This window comes from Macrotis lagotis, chromosome X (assembly GCF_037893015.1).
Source record: "Macrotis lagotis isolate mMagLag1 chromosome X, bilby.v1.9.chrom.fasta, whole genome shotgun sequence".
Classification (NCBI taxonomy): domain Eukaryota; kingdom Metazoa; phylum Chordata; class Mammalia; order Peramelemorphia; family Peramelidae; genus Macrotis; species Macrotis lagotis.
The window spans coordinates 116,406,186-116,430,738 of record NC_133666.1 but is presented as its reverse complement, the minus strand read 5'-3'; the positions used below and the strand labels follow the sequence as shown (position 1 = coordinate 116,430,738).

The 24,553-nt window shown below is 34.9% G+C and overlaps 1 pseudogene; it reads left to right on the top strand.

Annotated features, from left to right (window-relative positions):
• Positions 1-6,150: 6,150 nt before the first annotated feature.
• On the top strand, positions 6,151-6,894 carry LOC141498809 (ribosomal protein uL30-like; annotated as a pseudogene).
• Positions 6,895-24,553: the final 17,659 nt, after the last annotated feature.

The following is a 24,553-nucleotide window of genomic DNA, read 5'->3' as shown; positions in this document are numbered from 1 at the left end:
ACTTTGCTGATATTTTATGTTATGTGTCTGCATGTGTACACATTAATGAGTAAACTCCCATATATATTTATTCATTTTGCAATTATTTTTATTGGAATTTCTTTTATTTCCTTTTTTTTCCTGTTCTATACAGGAATGTTGATGATTTTTTAAAATTTATTATGGATTTTGTTACTTTGTATTCTAATATTTTATTATTTTTGTACTGTAATATTTTTTTGAAGATACAAATAATTTCAACTAGTTTCTTCATTGATGGTTACATTGCAACATTAGATGACTTTTTCCTTCTCCCAACCTCAAATGTTATCTCCTTCAAATTGCGTGATATCCATGAATCAATCCAATTTGAGATGTCAGGCTAAAGTCATCCAGAAAGTGTCTTCAGGATGGTAGTTCTTTTGGAAATATCATCTTTCATAGTAATAATATATCAAGAAAATATAACTATCATAATTATCTTTATATATATATATATATATATATATATATATATATATATTTAGCTTTATCCATCACAACCTCAGTAGAAGTATCAGTAAAAAATGGCACAAGACCAAATAATTGCAAATGTTTTCCAGCTCTAATTTTATGGTCTATGGTTTAGTGTTTTTTCCCTTTTAGACTACTATATTTTCTTTTATTAAAAAATTATTTTATTTTTAAATATGCAGTAATATAAGAATTTCCAAACATAGTAGAAAAAAGGTGATTGCACATGAGGTTGCAAAGCTGTTATGTACAATTCATTATTTCTTTTCAAAAATATAAAGTTATCATATAAATTGCTTTCTTCGCCTCCCCTCCAATCCTGGACATAAATGTATGTATGGATGTATATTTATTTTCATCATCAGATCTTTCTTTAAATTCAGGTAATGTCTTCTTTTCATATATCCTTTGCAGTCATTTGGTCATGATAGAATAGTCAAAATGATTTAGTACCTAAAAATTTTTCTTTTGAGAATACAGAGTAAGATGAAAGGTTCATATTAAATACAAATCCAGAGTTCAAAAGAAGGAAGATACATTGACAGAAAAGGAAATAAAGAATGGCTTTCAATATCTATATCTATATCTATCATCTATATCTATCTAATATGTATCTATATCATCTATATCTATATCTATATCTATATCTATCTATCTATATCATCTATCTCCTCAGAAGTCCTCAAAGCAGTTGTTTAGGAAAGTGGTAGGACTTCAGATTGTAAGGAAAACACAACCTTGCTGCAAAACAATGATGATGTCCATGAAATACCTTGGTAAATCCCAAATCTCAGTGAATATAGCCCAGATGATACAATTCAAAGAGTCAAACAAGTACTGGAAAAGTTAGAGTTAATTCTGATTCTCTACTAGTTCAGAGAGTAAAAATTTAGTTCATTTTGACAATCATTTAATTGAGAACCTGTCATAATCAAGAAGGGCAGCTAGGTGGCATAGTAGATAAAGTTCTAAATATGGAGTCAGGGAATAGTCTTCATGAATCAAATCTAGCCATGACTCTTATTAGTTTTGTGACCCAGAGTAACTTAACAGTATTTGCCTCAGTTTTCTCATCTGTAAAATGGACTAGAGAAGGAAAGGGAAAACAGCTTTAGGATCATTGCCCAGAAAACCCCAAATGAGGTCAAAAAGAATCATTAAGGGGCAGCTAGGTAGTACAGTAGATAGAGCACTGGCCCTGGAGGCAGGAGAACCTGAGTTCATATTTGGCCTCAGACACTTAATAATTACCTAGCTGTGTGACTTTGGGCAAGCCATTTAACCCCATTTGCCTTGCAAAAAATAACCCTAAAAATGTCATTAAAACATTAAAGGATAAAAAAAAATAGCTAAGGTACCAGGGTATTTCTGAAATGTAAGGACAAAAGTGAGGTGCCCTCAAAAGGTTTGCATTATGATGAGGATAGGAAGAAGTATGAAATACAAAATGTAGCAGGACAGTACATATTTTGAATTGAGAGAGAACACTAGTAAGAAAATATCACTGTCCTAATTAGTAACTAGAAAGACTAAAAGTGACCTTGAAATGTTAATAATGTATCATTAAAACCTGGCTTAATAAATTTCATACTTATAGAAAGGAGTCTGGGGGAAGAAGGGTAGTAGAGCCATAATGTCAGAGGAACCAGGAAGTCACCTGAGCTCTTCCAGTTTCCCTCAAAAACAACATTAAATCAAAGTTCTAAATGGGTTCTAGAATGACAGATCCCCACAAAGAAACAGAGTGAAATTATTTTCCAATTTTAAAATATCTTCAAATGAATTCATGAATGCTTTGTCTCTCTAAGGTGGAGAGTGAATACACCTCCGTGCAAGCTGGATACAGGAAAGCCAAGGCAAAGCTCTTAACAGCAGTACAGATGGCAAGAGAGGTCTCTGGGTCCCAACTCAATAGTGCAGTAGGTCAAGTGTGAGGGTTTTGGTCTCAGTACAAAAGGCATATTGAGATCCCTTAGATGTTGGCACAGCAAGCTCAAGACAGTGGGCAAGTCACTAGCACCTGCAGCCCTAGTCTAGAAATTCCATAAGAAGGCTCTGGTCCCCAGCACAAGCAGCTAGGGACTCTGCCCCACTGACACTTACTTGAACAGAGCTTAAAATGAAAAAATGGGGGGGAAGCTACTATGGTGACATGGAAGATCAAAACATCATTTTAGAAAAGAAAATATGACAAAATACCTACATATAAAGCCTCAAAAGGAATATGAGTTAGTCTGAAGCCTAAAGAGTCCTCTTGAAAGAGCTCCAAAATGATCTTAAATGTCAAGTAGGAGAGGTAGAATAATATTTGGGAACAGAAATTAGAGTTATGCAGGAGACTTATGAAAAATTGGGGAAAGAAGCACAAATAGAATTGGACAAAAGGGAAAAAAAGACAATGAAGAAAATAACTCCTTAAAAAATTAGTTGACCAAATGGAAGAGGAGATAGAAAAGCTAACTGAAGAAAATAAATCCTTAAAAATTAAAATTAGGCAATTATAAATTAATGACAAGAATCAGTCAACCCATTGCCTTGCAAAAAAAAAGAATCAGTCAAAATGGGGTAGCTAGGCAGCACAGTGAATAGAGCACCAGCCCTGGAGTCAGGAGGACCTGAGTTCAAATCTGGATTCAGACACTTAATAATTACCTAGGTGAGTGACTTTAGGCAAGTCTTGAAAAAAAATCAGTAAAAATAAATTTTAAAAAATAAAAAATAGAAAATAGAAAACACTTCATTGAAAAAACAACTGACTTAGAATATAGATCCAAGAGAGATAACTTAAGACTTTTGGGGTTACCTGAAAGCCGTGATCAAAAAAAAGAGATTGGACAATATTTTTCAAGAAATTATCAAGGGAAACTGCACTAATAGCCAAGAATCAGAGGGCAAATTCAGAGAGAAAGAATACACCAAATACTTCCTAAAAGAGATACCAAAATGAAAATGCAAAACAAGGAATATTGTATCCAATTTCCAGAATCATCAGGTCAAAAAGAAAAATTGTAAAAAGCTAGAAACAAACAATAAAAATAACAACATGCCCACTGTCAGGAATATACAGGATTTAGCAGTTTTAACATTGAAATATTGGAGAATCTGGCATATATCTATGAAGGAGGAGACTGGATTATAACCAAGAATAAACTAAGCAGCAAAACTGAACATATTCTTTTGGAGAAGAGATGAACTTCAAAGAATCAATATCAGGAATTTTCAAACTTTCCTAATGGAAAAAAATCAAAGCTGAATAGAAAATTCAATCATCAAATTCAAGACTCAAAAGATACATAAAAAGGTAAATAGGGAAAAAATCATTCAAAAATATTACACTGTTTACCTCTCTAAAGGTAATATTTGTGACTTAACTTTATCTCAGTAAGGGCAGTTAAAAGATATAAAGATAAAGAGAAGGTGTGAATATGTTTATTTTGAAGTGATGATATAAAAAAATTAAGAGGGGAAGCTAGGTGATGCACTGGATAAAGCACCGGCCCTGGAGTCAGGAGTAGCTGGGTTCAAATCCAGTCTCAGACACTTAATAATTACCTAGCCATGTGGCCTTGGGCAAACCACTTAACCCTATTGCAAAAACCTAAAAATAAAAATAAAAAATAAAAAAATTAAGAAATGAAAAAAAGAATTTTACTGAAAGAAGATGAAATGAAGTGGCAGAATGAGATAAATTATATCCTATGCAGAGGTGTAAAGGATAAATTACAATAGAGGGAAGAAAGGGAGAGGCAGGCATTGTTTAAAGTTGCTCTCATTGAATTTGACTCAGAGAGGGAAAAACATACACCCAAACTTGGATTTTATCTTAACCTACAGGGAAATGTTTGGGGGTGGGGGAGAAAGAAAAGGGAAGTGAGAATGATAGAAGAGAAATCAGAGGAGAGGATAAGTAGTAGATGAAAAAGGGTGAAAAAAGCGATGCATATTGAGGGAGTCAGTGGTCAGAAGCTAAACATCAGTGAGGAGGGATATAAAAAAAGAATGGAGGGAAATACAGAGTAAGTAATAATAACAGTGAATGTCAATGGGATGAACTCTACCATAATATGAAATCAGATAGCACAGAGGATTAAAAACCAGAGTCCTGAAATATGTTGTTTATAAGAAACATATATGAAACAGAGAGATGCATGCAGATTAAGGGTTGGAAAAAAAAGGAAAGGTAGCAATCCTGATCTAAGACAATGCAGAATTAAAAATAGATTTAATTAAAAGGGAAAAGGATGGAAACCACATCTTGCTAAAAGATACCATGAATAAGGAAGACATTAAGGAGGCAAATAGAATTTGAGAAAAGTTAAATATGATAGACATCTGGAGAAACCTGAATGGGGATATAAAGAAATTTACTTTTCCCTCAGCGGTACATGAGATCTGCTCAAAAGTTGACCATGTATTAGGGCATAGAAACCTCACAATCAAATGCAAGGAAGGTGGAATACTAAATGCGTCATTTTAAGATTACGATATAAAAATATATGTAATTAAGGGGTCACAAAAAATTGACTAAAAGTTAATTAGAAACTAAATAGTCTAATTCATAAAGATTAAATGCGTCAAACAAAAAAAATCAAAGAAAAGAAACAATTAATAATTTCATTTGAGACAATGTAAATAATGATACAAAATACCAAAACTATGAGATGCAGTCAAAGCAGGGGGAATTTTACATCTTGAAATGCTTACATAAACAAAACAAAGAAAGAGGAGTTCAATGAATTGGGCATGCAATTTAAAAAGCTAGAAAAAATAAAATTAAAACTTCCAATTAAATATCAAATTGAAATTTCTAAAAGTTAATGGAGAAATTAATGAAATTGAAAGAAAGCTATTGCACTAATAAATTAAAATAAAAGTTGTTACATAAATAAACCAATGAAATTGATTAATCCTTTGGCTAATTTGATTTTTTTTTTAAAAGAAGAAAACCAGATTATCAGTATCAGAAATGAAAAGGTTCAATTTACAACTAATGAAGGGGAAATTAAAGCAATAATTTTGACCTATTTTGCCCAACTACATGACAATAAATCTTACATACTAAATGAAATATATGAATATATACTAAAAATAAAAATTAACAGATTAACAGAAGAGAAAATGAAGTACTTATATAACTACATTTCAGAAAAAGAATGTTGATAAACCATCAATGTTTTTTTTCAGGACTAAATGGATTCACAAGTGAATTCCATCAAACATATAAAGAACAATTCTTTCCAATTCTATATTTGGAAAAATAGACAAGGAAGGGATTTACTGACTCAAAAATGATGCTGATACATAAAACAGGAAAAAGAAAATTATAGGTCAATTTTCCTAACTAATAATAATGCAAAATTAAAATGTTAGCAAATAGATTACAGTGATTTGTCAACAGAACATTACACTATTAACAGGTAGAATTTATACCCAGAATACATGGGTCACTCAATATTATGAAAATTGTATCTGATCATATCAGTTACAAAACTAATAGAAATCACATGATTATCTAATTGGATGCTGGAGAAGTTTTTTTTTTTTTTTTGACAAAATACAGCATCCATTCCTATTAAAAACATTAGAGAGCATAGAAGTAAATGAAGTTTTCCTTAAAATAAGTCATCTCTATTTAAAAGCACTAGTAAGGCAGGAAAGATGGTAGAGCTTGAACCCAAAAAAAAGATTCCTTTGGTTCCAGAGAATCTTCTGAAGAGGAGGAAAACTTATCAAGCACTCAAAGCCATTCAGGCTAAGCAGGCACTTTTGGAAAAGAGGAAGCAAAAGAAAGGGAGTCAGCTCAAATTCAGGTTGCTGGAATCATTTGTTCATAAATCTCATCTGATCATCTGTGATGTAGCTCATGTCAAACATCAGGATTTGAAGCCTGGATGCTATGTGCTAAAGAATACACATAGAATAGCCTTTGTGGTCCATATGGAGAGGATTAATAGAGCGAGGACTCAGGTGACAAATACAGTAGAGGAACTTTGAAGAAAATGTATAGTGGTGTCTTTGTTAACATGACCCCAGTTTCCTTAAAGAAACTTCTAATTATAGAGCCTTATGTAGTTTGGGGATATCCTAACCTAAAATCTGTCCATGAACTCTTTCTGAAATGAGAATAAGCCAGGATAAATAATAAGAAAGTATACCTAACAAATAACACTCTGAGGAGTGTCTAGGGAAATTTGGTATCATTTGTCTGGAAGATATTGTTAATGAAATCTGCTCAGTGGTGGAGAGCATTTCTCTCAGGTCTCGAGGCTCCTTTGTCCTTTTCCACTGTCCATGAATGCCAAGAATAGAGTGGGCTTTCTCAAGGAAATGGGCAAACCTGGCTACCGAAGTGAACGCATCAATCAACTCATTAGGCAGCTTAAATTAGTCCTAGAATCTTGAAAGATTTATCTTTTCTGAGTACATACCTAATATCTTCAAAGAAGATTATTCTCTGCTGGAACTTTCTCCAGGAACTAATGAGATGGGAAGAAAAGAGTATCATCTATATAGAAGGAACTTATCCACCTTCTGTACATTTCCTCAAGGAAGAAATCATATTGGTTTATCTAGGCAACTTCATTTCATCTTAGATCACAGTCTCATGAACAGTGAAAAGGATTGACTTTATATTCTGGGACTGGAAGTTAGATTAAACCCATCCCAGTTTTTCATGGTGGCACCAGAGAACAATCAATTGTTGACCAAATGCAGTTCTCTATTCTGAGGTTTGAATGTTGTAAAATGCAAGGCAATAGGATCTGATCTGAGGTTTTAAATTACTTTCAAAAATAATAGGCCATCACATCTGGGACTCTCTATTTTTAATGCTGTTTCTATAGGGTCTGATCTAGTCTGGGTGGGCTTTCCATGCATCAGGACCACTTTGATGTTACCACTGTATACCCTACAGGAAAATTGCCCCAATATCCTAGAAGCAGAGGACAAAATAGAAATTGATAGAATCTACTGATCTAATCCGGAAAGAGATCAAAAAAACAACCCCTAGGAATATTATAGCCAAGTTCCAGAACTCCCAAGTCAAAGAGAAAAATTCAAGCATCTAGGACACAATTCAAATATCATGGAACTGCAGTCAGGATCACACAGGACTTAGCAGCAACTACATTAAAGGCTCATAGGGCTTGGAATATCATATTCCAGAAGGCAAAAGAGCTCGGAATGCCACAGAGAATCAACTACCCAGCAAAACTGTACATCCTCTTCCAGGGAAAAAGATGAACTTTCAATGAAACGGAGGAATTTCAAATGTTCCTGTTAAAATGGCCAGAGCTTAACAGAAAGTTTTGATCTTCAAATACAGGACTCAGGTGAAGCATAGAAAGTGAAGAAGGGTAAAATATGAGGGACTTAATGATGATGAGCTACATGTATTCCTGCACAGAAAAATGATACTGATGATACTTATGAGAAACTTCTCATTTAATAGAGCAGGAAGGAGTTTTTTATAGATGAAGCACAAGAGAAAGCTGAATTTGAAGATATAATTATTGTAAAAATGGAGTCATTGGCTAAAATGGAAATGTAATTGGAGTAAGAGAAAGGAGAGGTGGAATAGGCTAAGATATTTCACATAATAAGATTTTTTTATTGTAATGATATGGAAGGGGGAAGGCAAGGTGGAATGAGGGAACCCTTGCTCTCATCAGAGGTGGCTAGTAGTGGGAAGAGCGTATATGTGTATATGTGTATATATATATATATATATATATATATATATATATATATATATACTCAATGGGGTATAGACATCTAGAGTAAGAAGGACAGAAGGGGGACAAGGGGAAGGGGGAGATGTGAGTGATGGAGGAGAGGGTGGACCGTGGGGGAGAATGGTCAGATATAACAAATTTTCTTTTTTACTTCTTGCAAGGGGCTGGGATTGGATGGGACCATGGGGCCAGGTGGTTGGTTGTCCTTAGGGGTGGTATGTGGGCTCAGGGCCTCTTGGCCCCAGGGTGAGTCATCAGTCTGCTGTGCCACTCAGCTACCCTACAGCATATTAAAGAAGAGGAACAGAGTGAAAGGAGAGAGAAAATATAGTATGTGGTAGTGGAGAAGTACGAATGGAGGGAATTGTGATTGGCAATGGCAACAATGGGAAAATATGGAAGTAGCTTTTGTGATGGACTTATAAAGAATGTTATTCACCCACAACAGAGCTGGTGGTGTTGGAACACAGTCTGAAGCACATTTTCATTATTATTATTATTATTATTATTATTATTATTATTATCATTATCATTATTATTATTATCATTATCATTATTATTAGGCGGTGTTGCAGGGAAAATGTGGCTGGGTGTCTTGCCCAGGGCCACACAGCTGGGTGGTTGTTGGGTGTCTGAGGCCAGATTTGAGCCCAGGTGCTCCAGGCTCCAGGGCTAGTGCTCTGTCCACTGTGCCACCTAGCTGCCATTGTTATCCTTCTTTCTTTCTTTCTTTTTCTTCTTCTTCTTCTTCTTCTTCTTCTTCTTCTTCTTATTCTTATTATTATTATTATTATTATTATTATTATTTTTCAAACTTTATTGTTCATGAGAATCTATATTTTGGGGGATGGGTATTATGTTTACTCTTAAACAAGAATATTTTAGTAATGTATGAAAAAACATTTGTACAAAAAATGAAAATAAATATTATATAAAAGGATTGTCTTTGATTACTGCATTACTGAAATGAACTGAATCTATTTTAGTTGATCATCACAAAATGTTGCTATTACTGTATTCAGTGTTCACCTGGTTCTCCTCACTTTACTCACGATCAGTTCATATAAGTATATCCTGGGATTTCTGAAATCCACTTGCTCATGATTTCTTATAAAACAATAGTATTTGAGTCCTTCCCCAATTGATTATCATTCGCTGGGTTTCCAGTTCCATGTCAACACATAAAGAGATGCTCTAAAGTTTTTACATATAGGTCCTTTCTTCTTTGTTATGATTGGATTGGAATACAGATTTAGTAGTGGTATAACTGGCTAAAAGAGTATGTGGAATTTTATAATCTTTTTTGTTATAGTCTCAAATTGTTCTCCAGAATGGGTCAGTTAACAACTCTACCGACAATGCCTCAATGCCTTAGTGTCCCAGTTTCACCACATCCTCCTCCAACATTTATCATTTTCTATTATCACATTAGCCAATCTGAGTGGTGTGAGGTAGTTCGTCACAGTTGTTTTAATTTGCATTTCTCCAATTAATATTACAATTATTTCTTCATCAGAAATCTTCATCAGGCTATTATTTCTTTTTTTAGGTTTATTTTTTGCAAGGCAAATGGGGTTAAGTGGCTTGCCCAAGGCCACACAGCTAGGTAATTAAGTTTCTGAGACTGGATTTGAACCCAGGTACTCCTGACACCAGGGCCAGGGCTTTATCTGCTGCACCACCTAGCCACCCTGCTGCAACACCTAACCGCTCCTAGGCTATTATTTCTTCAACAGAAAACTGCCTGTTCATATCATGTGACCATTTATCAATTGGGAATAGCAATTTAATTCAGTTCTCTAAATCTGAATGCAGTTTTTCAACTTTCTCTTTTTTTCTAATCTTGGGTGTATTGAGTTTTTCATGCAAAAAACTTCCATTTATTGTAATCAAAATAATGCATTTTGCAATTCATAATGTTCTCTTTCTTTCATTTGGTAATAAATTTTTCCCATCTATCTGTCAGATCTATGGAGATGGAGGATATTAACATGGAGAATATAAAGGGAATTAATAAAAAACAACAATGAAAGGTGGCCTAGCCATACCAGATCTAAAATTATATTATATAACAGAAGTCATTAACGTTGTCTGATATTGGTTAAGAAATAGAGTGGTAGATCAGTGGAAAGTGATCAGTGTTTGAGGGGATATGGGAAAACTGGGACACTAATGCATGTGGATTGATGTGTTTTGTAGAACAATTTTCAATATGCCCAAAGGGCAATAAAATTGCACACACACTTTGATCCAAAAATATAACATCTAGGTCTATATTCCAATGAGATTATAAAAAAGTGGGAAAGATCCATACATATAAAAGTATTTAAATCAGTTCTTTTTGTAGTGGCAAAGAATTAGGAATTGAGGGAATTCCCATGATTTGGGGAATGTTATGGAATACTGTTGTTCTGAAAGAAGCCATGAAAGGATGAATGGTGGGAAAAGCTGAAAACCCTTTGGGTATAATTGCATGACCTGATGCTGAAAGAAGTGAGCAGTACCAAGAGAACTTTCTTTAAAAATGAGATTAAGGTCCTTTTCCTGATCATGATTTTCAGGTATCCCAATATTTTTTAAATTATCGTTGCTGAATCTGTTTTCCAGATCAGTTCTTTTTACAATGAGATGTTTCACATTTTTGTCTAATTTTTCATTCTGAAGATGGTGACAAGTGTGGATCGTGTCCTAGGTTCTCTCTCATAAATCTTTGAAATTAAGGACTCTAACTAAACTTTCGAGAGACAGAACCCACAGAGGGACACAATGAGGCAGTTCTCCTACTCAAGGTAACCTGGAAAAGAGCAGAAAGGCTCTGCTCCCCAGGGTCGGAGGGGTGGCCAGCCAGAGGGGTGGCCTGCCAGAGCAAAAGAACTTCAGCCTCCTGGAAGAAGCCCCAGGGCACTGGGAGCTGCAGCTCACAGCAGCGGGAACACTTTCCCGATCTATGCTCCAGGGAGCACTGGACACAAATTGGGTGAACAGCCGGCGTACCTCTGCCAGAGCGAGCATATGAAGCCCAGCCCTCAGAGCACACAGAGAGCAGCATGGCCACTGCATTCTAGATCTAGGAAACAGAATCAGGCAGAACCCATAAGCAGGAGCCCCCAGGGCATGAGCCCATTAAACCTAGGGAGGGGAGTGAAGAGAGAGAATGCAGAGCTCTGTCCTCTGCCCCTGGAACAGGACTCTGGGGCTCTGACCACATTCAGATCCTAATCACAGTCCAGGCCCCCCAGTAGAATAGCAGGGTCACCCCACACTTGAGCCCCATGGCAGAGGGGGTGGAGCTTGTAGTCATTCACAGACCAGGAGGGAGGACAGAGCCTCACACACTGGTACCCTTGTGGGAGTGTCCCAAAAGCTCAGGAAGCACCCCCCAAAACAGGCTAAGGATGGGAAAATGAGCAAGCAGAGAAACAAGAGAAACACCATTGAGAAATACATTACCTATGATCCCAAGAAGGATCAAAACACTCAGTCTGAAGAGGAGAAAGCCCAAGCTCCTACATCTAAAGACTCGAAGAGAAATAGAAATTGGGCTCAGGCTATGGCAGAGCTCAAAAAAGACTTTGAAAATCAAATGAGGAAGTTAGAAGAAAAACTGGGAAAAGAAAGGAGAGAGATGCAGGAAAAACATGAAAATGAAGTCAGCAGCCTAGTCAAGGAAATCCAAAAAAATGCTGAAGAAAATAGCATGCTAAAAACCAGCTTAGGTCAAATGGATAAAACAGTTCAAAAAGTTATTGAGGAGAAGAATGTTTTCAAAAGCAAAAATTGGCCAGATGGAAAAAGAGTTAAGAAAACTCTCTGAGGAAAACAAATCCTTCAGACAAAGAATAGAATTCAGGGAGATTGATGAATTTACCAGAAATCTGGAATCAATACTTCAAAACCAAAAAAATGAAAAATTAGAAGAAAATGTGAGATATTTTATTGAAAAAACAACTGATATGGAAAACAGACTTAGGAAAGATAATTTAAAAATTATTGGAATACCTGAAAGTCATGATCAGGAAGAGTCTTGACATCATTTTCAAAGAATTACTACAGGAAAACTGCCCTGATATTCTAGAAGCAGAGGGCAAAATAGAAATGGAAAGAATCCACCCATCCCCCCGATAAAAAGATCCCAAAAAACCAACCCCTAGGAATATTATAGCCAAGTTCCAGAACTCCCAAGTCAAAGAGAAAATATTGCAAGCAGCCAGAAGTACACAGTTCAGATATCATGGAGCTGCAGTCAGGATCACACAGGACTTAGCAGCAGCTATATTGGAAGCTCATAGGGCTTGGAAAACAATATACCAGAAGGCAAAAGAGCTTAGAATGAAACTGAGAATCAACTACTCAGCAAAAATGAATGTCCTTTTCCAGGGGAAAAAGATGGACTTTCAATGAACCAGGGGAATTTCAAATGTTCCTGTTAGAATGGCCAGAGATGAACAGAAGGTTTGATCTTCAGATACAGGACTCAGGGGAAGCATAGAGATTGGAGGAGAAGGGAAACATATGAGGGACTTAATGATGATGAACCGCATGTATTCCTGCATAGAAAAATGACACTGATAATACTCATATGAACCTTCTCAATTAACAGATCAGGTAGAGGGAGCTTTTATAGTTGAAGCACAGAAGAAAGCTGAATTCGAAGATAAAATATGGAGTAAAATGGAGTCAACAGAAAATAGGGAAATGTAATGGGAGAAAGAAAAAGGAGAGGGGGAATAGGTCAAGATATTTCATATAATAAGATTTTTCTTTATTACAATGAGCTACTGCAATGATATGGAAGGGGGGAGGCAAGGGGGAATCTTTGCTCTCATCAGATGTGGCTAGGAGAGAAAACAGCATATATACTCAGTGCAGTACAGGCATCTGGAGTAAGAAGGAGGGGGGGACAGGGGGAAAGGGGGTGATGTGAGCAATGGAGGAGAGTTTGGACCACGGGGGGAGACTGGTCAGATATAACACATTTTCTTTTTTACTTCTTGCAAGGGGCTGGGATTGGATGGCCTGTCCAGGACCATTGGGCCAAGTGGATGCTGGGCCTATGGGGTGTTATGGGGGTTCAGGGCCTTTTGGCCATGGTGCCAGAGATCTGTCTGCTGTTCCACTCAGCTACACTACAGCAGAGTCAGAGTGAAAGGAGAGAGAAAAACATAGTACATGGTAGTGGAGAAATACAAAAGGCAGGAGTTGCAATCAGCAATGGCAACAGTGGAAAAATATGGAAGTAACTTTTACCATGGACTTATCATAAAAAATGTGACCCACTCGTGACAGAGTCTTGGTGTTGGAACAAAGACTCAAGCACATTTTTTATTATTAATTTTTCATTCTTTTGATTTCAAATTATTGTGTCTTGACTTCCCTTAAAGTCAGCAGCTTCTTTTGGTTCCATTCTACTTCTGAAGGATTTGTTTTCCTTAGAAAGTTTTCTTATCTTTTTTCTATCTGGTCAATTCTGCTTTTTAAAGGATTCTTCTCCTCAATAACTTTTTGAAATGTTTTACCCATTTGACCTATGCTTCTTTTTTTACATGTTATTTTCTTCAGCATTATTTTGGATCTCCTTGACTAAGCTGCTGAATTCTTTTTCATATTTTTCCTGCATCTCTCTTATTTCTTTTCTCAATTTTTCTTCAATCTCCCTCACTTGATTTTCAAAATCTTTTTTTGAGCTCTGTCATAACCTGAGTCCAATTTCCATTTTTCTTGCAGTCTTTAGATGCAGAAAATTGTACTTCCTCATCTTCTGACTGAGTATTTTGATCCTTCTTGGGATCATAGACAATATATATCTCAATGGTGTTCCTCGTTTTTCTCAGTTTACTCGTTTCCCCAGCCTGTGCCTTGTCTTGGGGTGCTTCCTGAGATTTTTAGTATTATTAGGACACCCCCCACAAGGATCTCTGTGCGTGAAGCTCTGTCTTCCCTCCTGGTCTGTGAATGTCCACAAGTGTACACCTCTGCCATGAGGCTGAGGTGGGGGGGGGGGGGGCTGCTGTTCTATGAGGGCCTAGATCAGGATCTGAATGTGGTCAGAGCCCCAGAGTTCTGTTCCAGGGACAGAGCACAAATCTCAGAAGTCTCTCTGTCTGCACTCCCCTCCCTTAGGTAAGCTGAGTACTCAAGTCTCAGTTGCCTGGGAGATCCTATTTACCAGCTCCACCTGCATCCCTTTCCTGGATCTGGGCTGCCAGCACCACATTGTTTGCTGAGTGCCCTGAGGGCTTTGTTTCACATGCTTGCTCTGACAGAGGTATCCCACTGATCTTCCAAGTTTTGCCTGGTGCTCCTGGGGTGAAAGTCAGGAAACTGCCCCCTGCATGAGTTGCAGCTCCCAGGTGCCATGGGGCTGCCACCAGGAGGCTGAATTTCTTTCACTCTGGCAGGCCACCCCTCCAACCCTGTGGAGTGGAACCTTTCCACTATTTTCCAGGTTACATTGGGTAGGAGAATTGCCTCACCGGATCCATCTGTGGGTTTTGTCTCTTGAAAATTTAGTTAGAGTCCTTATTTTATGAGATTTGAAGAGAGAGCACCTAAGAGAGGGTCTTCTCCTATTGCCATCTTGGCTCCACCCCTTGATCAAAGACAATTCTAAAAGACATGATGGAAAATGCTAACCACACTAAGAAAAGAACTATGGAGTCTATAAACATCCTATTTTCACTTTTTAAAATTTATTTTTGGAGTTTTTCTTTCTTGTAGTTTTTTTGTTCTAGTCTTCTTTCACAACATGAATAAGATTAACATAATTTGTAAATGTATGACCTTTATCAGATTTTTTTTGTTTTATTTAGTAAAGTGGAAGAAAGGGGGTAAAGGAGAAAATTTTACAAAAATGAATGTTGAAACTATCTTAGCCTGTAATTGGAAATTAAAAATAAAAGTGTTTTTAAAAAGACTCATATGCTTACAGCAAAGTTCTGCATACTATTTTAAACAGCTGAAGCTTCACAAAATAATTTATCAAATATAAATTTTTCCCATTTTCCATAGAATATAAGTAACCAAAAAGAGCCAATTAACATTGAAATGGTAAGAAGCTTGCTCCCAAAAAATTGTTGTTTCTCCTGACAATTAGGACCCTAATTATTTCTCATTATTTATAGCACCTTCTCAATGCTTTCAAAGAATTCAAAAGAATTCAATAACCATGTTCATAATGACCTTTATCTGAATGATAAAATGTAGAAAAAGATGTAAATGATGTCTCCTTTTATCCATTGCAACGATTACTGTATCTCCTTCCCTTAAATTTATTTTAAATGGTTTTTAATTAACTATTTCAAAGTTTTAAGAATTATTCAGGCAAAAGTAAAACAAACATTGCATTATTGTTTTAATTTTTTTTTAATTTAAGGCAATGGGGTCAAGTGACTTGCCCAAAGTCACAGTTAGACAATTATTAAGTGTCTGAGGTCAGATTTAAACTCAGGTCTTCCTAACTCCAGTGCCAATGCTCTATCCACTGTGACACCTATTTATCCCACATTATGTTTTTAAAACATATTTGAAAAATTGGATTCTATATTTAGTAATCAGCAAAAACTTAAATAAACAAATACATAAAATTATGAGTAAAGTCCAAATTGCCAAGTCACTCCATTGCTTTAAAATGTATATGAAAGGACAAATGTAAAAGATTACTAAGGTAAATTAGAAAGAAGGAGAAAAAGGAGGAGGAGAGCTTTGAACTATCAGATCAAAATTTTCCTCTATAGAAATTATAAAATCTTTCTAATGCCAAATTTAAAATAGAACAAAATTCAAGACAATTCAATAAATAATCCTTAAATGAATCAAAGATACACACATATGTATACATATACACACAAACACACACATACACACACACACACATATATATATATAAACACACAAGTGTTTGATATATTCAATATTATGAAACCTCATAAAAAGGAAATCACTTTTTAAAAATTTTTTTTAACAAGACAATGGAGTTAAGTGGCTTGCCCAAGGTCACACAGCTAGGTAATTATTAACTGTCTGAGGCCGGATTTGAACCCAGGTACTCCTGACTCCAGGGCCAATGCTGTATTCATTGAGCCTCCTAGCTACCCAGAAAATCACTTTTCAATGAAGACTGTTGGAGAAATTACAAAACAGCATTGTGAAAGAATGAGATTAGGAAAACATCTAAAATCATATATGAAAGCAAATACTATGTATCAAAATGCTCATATCGTCTGTATATCTAAGTGACAGACAAATTGCTTTGATCATTGAAAGTTTGGTAGAACCAGCAATTTTGTGAATAGTAAGAAACCTAAAATAGTTCTTATTAAAAACACAGGAGTCAGCCATATCCATATTTTTAAACTGACTCAATATCTTCTTATTCTGTTCTTTTTTTCTTCCCTCCCAGGATGTATTCATAAGATACACTACATGACATGTGATGTTAAGAATAAAAGTTGTAAATGACCCCTGTCCATATAATTTTCAATCTTTGTGAAAGCAATCAGTGGCCATGAAAAGAGTATTTCATAATATTTTAAGCAGCCTAAGGAAGTAAAGGATCTTTACTTATTCAAATGTACTGTAGTCCCACAAATAGAATATTACTTAAAACTTTACATTTAATTAAAATTAATTAATATGTGAATAAGAAGAGCGGCTAGGTGATGTAGTGGATAAAGCACCGGCCTTGGAGTCAGGAGTACCTAGGTTCAAATCCGGTCTCAGACACTTAATAATTACCTAGCTGTGTGGCCATGGGCAAGCCACTTAACCCCATTTGCCTTGAAAAAAAATCTAAAAAAATGTGGATAAGATTAACAAAGTGGTAGATTTTATTATATTTTTCTTACATATTTTTCCTAATTTAAATGAATCAAGGGCAGAAAAAAATCATGTAGCAAATATATCTAGGGTCAAATAGAAATAGAGTTGTACCGGCCAATATTGACTTAGAAAATCACAAGATAACATTATCTTTATTGCATTACCTTTTTATTTGTTTTGTTTAATATTACTCAATTACATTTTAATCAGGTTCAGGAGGTGATTGGTAATTTCTACTGGCAATTTTGACATCTCTGATAACAGAAGTCACATCCATCAGTAGTAAAAAAAAAACCCATTTATTTACTTATGCACCTATTTTGTGCAAGGTATACTAAATTAACTGCTCAAGACACAATCTAAAACAAAATAAGACAAAATGGATTCCCTGTTGCTGAGAAACTTGTATTTCATTAGCTGTCAGGCACTTATTTTGTCTACGTATTCAAAAGAAAAAGAAGAAATCCTAAGACTAAAAGAATGGACAATGGAAACTAATCTGGGACCAGTATTTTTCTCTTAGTTTTCATTCTTGATAGAGAATTGGGCCAGTTTCTGTACTTTTCACTTAGAAGATAGGAGAAGGCTGATCATGAGCAGCCTTAAGAAGACCTATACAGTAACTGGAAGAAATAAAGAGAAAAATGAAGGGAAGAAATAAATGTAGGGAGGGGGAAAATTGGGAACATGAGAAAAAAATAAAAAAAGATAAAAAATCAGAGAGAGAGAGAGAGAGAGAGAGAGAGAGAATCTAAATATAGGCCTAATCCACAATCAGGAGGGGAAAAAAAGACAGGCTTAAAAGACAGAAGAAATAACAAATTCAAAATTCAAAAAGAAGTGAGAATATCTCAAACAATTAAATGATAAAAAAATTAACTCAGATATCCTAAATTAATATTTTGTAGCAATGCCTGAAGGGTAATAAGAAATAACAATATGATGAGGCATCCAGGGGGCAGAGTGGATAGAGCCTTGGAATTAGGAGGACCTGAGTTCAAATCTGTTCTCAGACACTTAATAATTACCTAGCTGTGTGACCTTGGGCAAGTCACTTAACCTCACCTTACCAAAAGAGAAGGAAAGAGAGAAAGAGAGAGACAGAGAGAGACATTGAGACAGAGAGACAGAGAGAGAGAGACAGAGAGAAAGAAAGAGAGAAAGAAAGAGAGAAAGAAAGAGAGAAAGAAAGAAAGAAATTTCAATATAGGTCAAAGATGAGAAACAAACATCATGCTTGTTTTAAACATTGTATCATGTAGTGGATAAAAGTTGGTCTTGAACCAACAATTCATGATTCTAACACTTGTTGTTATTGTGACATTGGACATGTCACCCTCTCAGTGTTCAATTTAATTCTCCAATATATGCTAGAATTGAGATAATAATTAATTTCTCTCTATAATTTGTTATAGTTCTAGGAATGTTTACAATATCTATGAAACAAGAGAAAGTGAAGTGAACATTGACAAAGAGTAGATAAAACCATCTACATTGACTGATGACACAGTCTCTCTTAGAAAGTACCAGAGAATAAGTAAAGTTAAAATAATCAATGACTTCAAGTCTCAGAATAAAAAAAAAATTTTTCCATAGTTCTTAAATAACAATAATAATATTAGAAGAAACAGAAAAGAAAATTCCATTCAAAATTACTACAAAATCTATAAAATTCTAGATAGTTCACTTATCAGAATGACAAGTGGATACAACCACAAACATAGTCTTCAAAGAAATTATGTCAAATAATTGAAAGAAATTTGAAATATTATTGAATAATTTCTGGTTCATATCAATATAACAAAAATGATTAAATTTCAATATAAATTATTAATTTAGTCATTCTAATCAAACTACTAAAAGGATACTTCATAAAGCTAGATAAAAATAATAACAAAAATCATTTGAGAGGTAGGAAATAAGTATATCTATATATGTATACATATATAAGCATATACATTGAATTACTTTATTCTAGATAATGTGTTAAATACTTTTTTGAAAAAACACAGATATTATTTCCTTTGATACTGCCAACATGGTGGGGTAAAAGCAATTTTTATTCTCATTTTACATTTGCAGAAACTGATGCAAAAATAGTTTAAATGATTTCTCCAGGATCACATAACTAGTAAGTATCCAAATTAGGTTTTAATTCAAATTTTCCTGATTCAAAGCTGTGAATCAATCCACTGGCTGTCTCTGAAAAATGAAAAGTTCTAAAATAGAAAGAAAAATAATGGGAGAATATATAAAAGAAGGGGAAATAGCATTTATAGATCTCAAAGTTTATTATAAAGTCAATAGTCTTCAAAATTATTTGGTACTGATTATTAAAAAATAGGAAAAATAGAACAGTAGAACAAACTAGTTAAAGTAGAAACAGAAATAGTTTAATTCAATGTTTCATAGACTCAAAGCAAGCTACATGGCCAAGATTCCCTATTTAAATTGTTGGCAAAACTGAAAAGCAATTTTTCAAGTTAAAAAAAGCATAAACCAATGTGAAACAAGAAATTCCAAAAGAATTTCAAATCTAAATATAAAAGATCTCTTTTTGCAATGGAAGTAAAAAGAAAAATAAATAAATATCTGTTCCTCTCACTAGTTATACCTCATAGGGAGAAGAAAGAAAAAGGTTCTGAAGAAGGAAGAATTCCAACAAACATTATGTAGAGAAAATTGAAAATTGATAATACAAAAATTTTAAAAAGCTAAAATAGATTGACTTGATGATAGAACTGTTTTGTACTAACACAATCAGTGGAGTTAGAATAAGAAAGGAAACTACCAACTGAAAAACAAATTTGTATCAAATATCTTTAAGAAGCCCTTGATAGATAAGCTATATAAGAAACTAAAACAAGTATTTGGACAAGAGCTTTTCCCTACTAGTGAAATTTTAAAGTTTACAAATATGTACTATAGTTACTTATATGATACCCTCTGCTTCCTTAAATTAGATCGCATCTATAGCAACAATAAATTTAGCCATTTTATCTGAGGACTAGGTATTATTATTAAAAATAATGATGATAGTGATAGCCATTGTTACTATTTCAGCTAAAATTTACATAGTACTTGCCATGTACCAGGTACTATGCAAAGTGCTTTACAATAATATCTCATCTGATTAACAACAATCCTAGGAAGTAGATGGATCATAATCTCCATTTTACAGTTGAGGAAAATAATTCAACAAAGGTTAAATGATTTTCTCATTCATGCAATTAATAATAATTATCTAATAAATATCTAAGACTAGATTTGAAATCAGGTTTCCTGACTACAGATCCAGCACTTTATGCATACTATCACCCAGATGACCTCAATTATTCTATTTTTCTGTATTTACTATATTTTGGTTGATGACTAAGTCATGGCAGAATAGTCTAGTAGTTTTATGTATGGAAACAATTCTTTTCCATTGGTAGATATTATGGTATTACAGTTTTAAACCTATATCAGACCATAAAGGTCACTCAAGAGTCTTATCCACACTTTTTGAGTAAATTAGACTCAGAGAAATTAACTGACTTATCCAAAGTAACAGGGAGCAAATGTCATAATGAAGATTCAAATCCAGCGTCTCTGACTCCAGAACTCTTTACACTTTTTGCTATGTCAAGTCAATGAGCATTTATCTATCAAATACTATTCTCAGAGCTGGGAATTCAAAGAAAAGTAAAAATAAAAACAAAATAAAGGTAGCTTCTAACCCTAATAAAAATAATAATAATTATTATTATTATTATTATTATATTAGATAGAATTCATAATGTTTACAAACAGCTTTAAAGTTTAATTCATATAAATTTATTTTACCCTCACTAGCACCCTATGAAGAAAGTGTTATTATTATTATTATTATTATTATTATTATTACCATTTCGTAGTTAAATAAACAGAACTAAACAAAAGTTAAATGACTTGTTCAGGCTCACATAGCTGGTGATTTTAATTGTGTTCCTATCTCTAGAGTTCCATCTCACTGCACTATCTAACTACACTATGAGCTTATAGTCTAATGGGGGAAGACAGAATACAATCAATTATGTTCAAAGCAGACAGATACAGAAAAAAATTTCAGAGCAGAAGGCACTAGCATTAAGGGTACTAATTAGTGACAAAGAAAGCAAAAAATAGAATATTTCAATTAGATATATTCAGCAATCTTTTCTTATAGTGTTTGAAATATTTTTTCTCTGTACAATGATATACATTTATTCAAATACAGTCATGTAATCTTCTGGAACATCATCATAACTCTCCAAAGCCCAAATTCTGATCTGAATTTCTTGCAAATACATTTTTCTGTAGAACCCCAATCTCTCATATTCTAACAACAGAGCTCTCTTTAAATGAGTACTTGTTCAGGTAGCCTGCTTATAGTTCATTTACAACACAACTGCTAGTGATCTTATTCCATGAAATCTTGACCCAAGTCACAACCTCTTGTGGGTTTGTTTTCACAGTTTCCATGCTAATTTCTCTCCATTCTGTTTTCTTTTTTTCCATTTATTTTCATATTACTATAATAACCTTGTTGTAAAAATAGATATAATTCCACAAAGATAGAAAAAACCTAAAGAAAACTAAATTGTGAGGGGGGAAAGGGTAGGTTCAGATGCCATCAGCTCTATCTCAGGAATTGATCATATTTTTTTAACATAAGTCCATCAGAGAAGTTGTTTCAATATTTGTTTTTCTCACAGTTGATATTGCTAGCTGTATTTCCTTCATCCTATTCTTCTCCACCCCCATTTATTTTCTCTCTCTCTCTCTCTCTCTCTCTCTCTCTCTCTCTCTCTCTCTCTCTCTCTCTCTCTCCCTCCCTCCCTCCCTCCATTCACCCTGTTCCTCTCCAAAAGTGTGTTATATCTGATTAAGCTCTCCCATGTTCTTCCCTCTCTTCCATCACCTACACCTCCCCTCCCCTTTTCCTGTCTCCTTTCTCCCATCCCTTCCCTCTCCTTTTTTTCCCTCTAGGGTAAAATAGATTTGTATACCCTATTGAGTATGTATGTTATTTCCTCTCTGAGCCTTTGCCAAAGAGAATGAAGGCTCATTCATTCCCCTCACCTTCCCCCAACTTCCACTTCATTATAAAAGCCTTTTCTTGCCTCTTTTACATGAAATAGCTTAGCCTATTCTACTTCTCCTTTTTCCTTTCTCCCAGTACATTCCTTTCTCACCTGTTAACTTCATTTTTATAATATATCATACCTTCATATTCAGATACCTCCTGTGCCCTATTTCATTGAATGTTCATCTTTTCCTCTGAAGGAGAATGTTCAGTTATGCTGGGTAGTTGATTCTTGGTGGTAATTCAAGCTCTGTTGCCTTCCAGAACATCATATTCCATGTTTTATAAGCCTTAATGTAGATGCTGATAAAACCTGTGTAATCCTGAATAGCTCAATGATTGTTTCATTCTGGTTGCTTGTAAATAATTTATCCTTAATTTGGGAGTTCTTAAATTTAGCTGTTATATTCTTGACATTTTCATTTTGGGATTTCTTTTAAGAGGTGATCAGTGGATTCCCTCAATTTCTATTTTACTCTCTGCTTCAAGGATCAAGGATATCAGTAGAATTTCTTGAAAAATGAAGTCTAGGCTCTATTACTGGACATGACTTTCAGGAAGCCCCAAATTCTTTTTAAATTATCTTTCCTGGACTTGATTCAAGGTCAGTTGTTTTTCCACTGAGATACTTCATTTTCTTCTAGTTTTTTATTCTTTTGGTTATGTTTTATTGTTTTTTTTTTTGAGTTTTCACAAAGTCCTAAGCTTCCCTTATCTCCATTGTACCTGTGAATTATTTTCTTCAGAAAGCTTTTTTATCTCCTTTTCCATCTAGTCAATTCTGCTTTTTAAGGCCTTCTTCCCATCATTGACCTTTTGGACTGCTTTTTTGCATTTGAACTAAACTGGTTTTAAGGATGTTACTTTTTTCGGGTTTTTGTTTTTGTTTTTTTTTTTTTTTGCATATCCTTCACCAAGCTGCTCACTTGGTATTCATCATTTTTCTGCATTGCTCTCATTTCTCCTCTCAATTTTTCCTCTACCTCCTTTACTTGCATTTCCTAAATCTTTTTTGAGCTCTTCCATAGCCTGAGACCAATTCATATTTTTTCTTGGAGGCTTTCAATACAGAAGCTTTGTTGCCTAATGGGTATGTATTTTAATCCTCCATGGAACCAAAGTAATTGTCTATCGTCAGATTCTTTTTCTTTTGTTGCTTGCTCCTTTTGTCAGTCTATGATTTTTAACTCTGTTTAGTTGGGGCTCTACTTCCAGGGCAGAGGATGCACTTTCCCAAACTTCTGAGAGGTTTTTTTGGGAATACCCTTCCAGGACCCTCAATTCCTTCAAGGTCATATGAGAGACTCTGATTGCTTTCCTCATCTGTACTCTAGTCCATGTATGATCACAGGCACTCCCTCTGCCATGGAGCTGTGCCGAGGACCCCTGCTCAGCTTTGGCAGTATGGGAACCCATACGGTAACTTGGATCTGAGTATAGGCAAAGCAAGTTCCTGTCCCAGGCATAGAGGAGAAACCTCAGCAGTTTCCCTCAATCCCTGTACTTTCCATGGGTTAAACAATCTGGAAGCAACAGCTGGGTGACTCTGCAAGCCAGCCTGCTTCTGTTATGGGAGTAGGGCTGTGCTAAGGCCTACACTAAGAACTGTGCTATCCTGGGCTCTATGCTCACTCTGGCAGTATTTTCCCAATGACCTTCCAAGTTGCCCCAAGACTGAGAGTTCTGGAAACCAACTTCACTGCCCAAGTATCCAGTAACTCTGCAGATTTTTCCTGGAAGATTGAAACTTGTTTACTCTGGTGAAGTGCAGCCTGATCTGCATTTTGAAACTTTCTAACTCAGGTGGAACAGATACTTCCTGCTAATCTTTCAAGTTGTCTTGGGTCAGAAAATTGTTTCATTGTCTTTTTGTGGGTTCCACAACTCTAGAATTTGGTTAGAGTCATAATTTTAAGATATTTGGAGTGGTCTGGGGGAGAGCTTCTGAGAATTCCTGCCTCCACTCTGCCATCTTGGCTCTGCCCCTCTGTTTGAAACTTTTAAATGGCAATGAATGATATTTATCCTTTCCACTTCTAACTGAAGGTTTTTGAAAAATTAATTTTAAAAACAGGAACATGCCTTAGTTATTATAACATTAAATCACCCAAACTGAAGAAATGTAGTTAGGAATATTTGTGTACACTGATACATATTGAAGCTCATCTATAGTTATAAATCAGTCTGATTTATAACTGCAACAGTTAAAAAACAATGCAATTTTATTATGCTAATTTGTTACATGTATAAATATAAAATCTTATTCAAAACATCTTAGAAAGTGATGTGGCATATCTATATCTATCTATTTTTCAATCTAAGCAAATCATGAAATGGGGAATAGTAGGTATTCCTCTACACATTTCTCAGTAGCCCTGACCTAGTTATGGGATCTTACTCTAATAAATATCTTTTTTAAAATTTA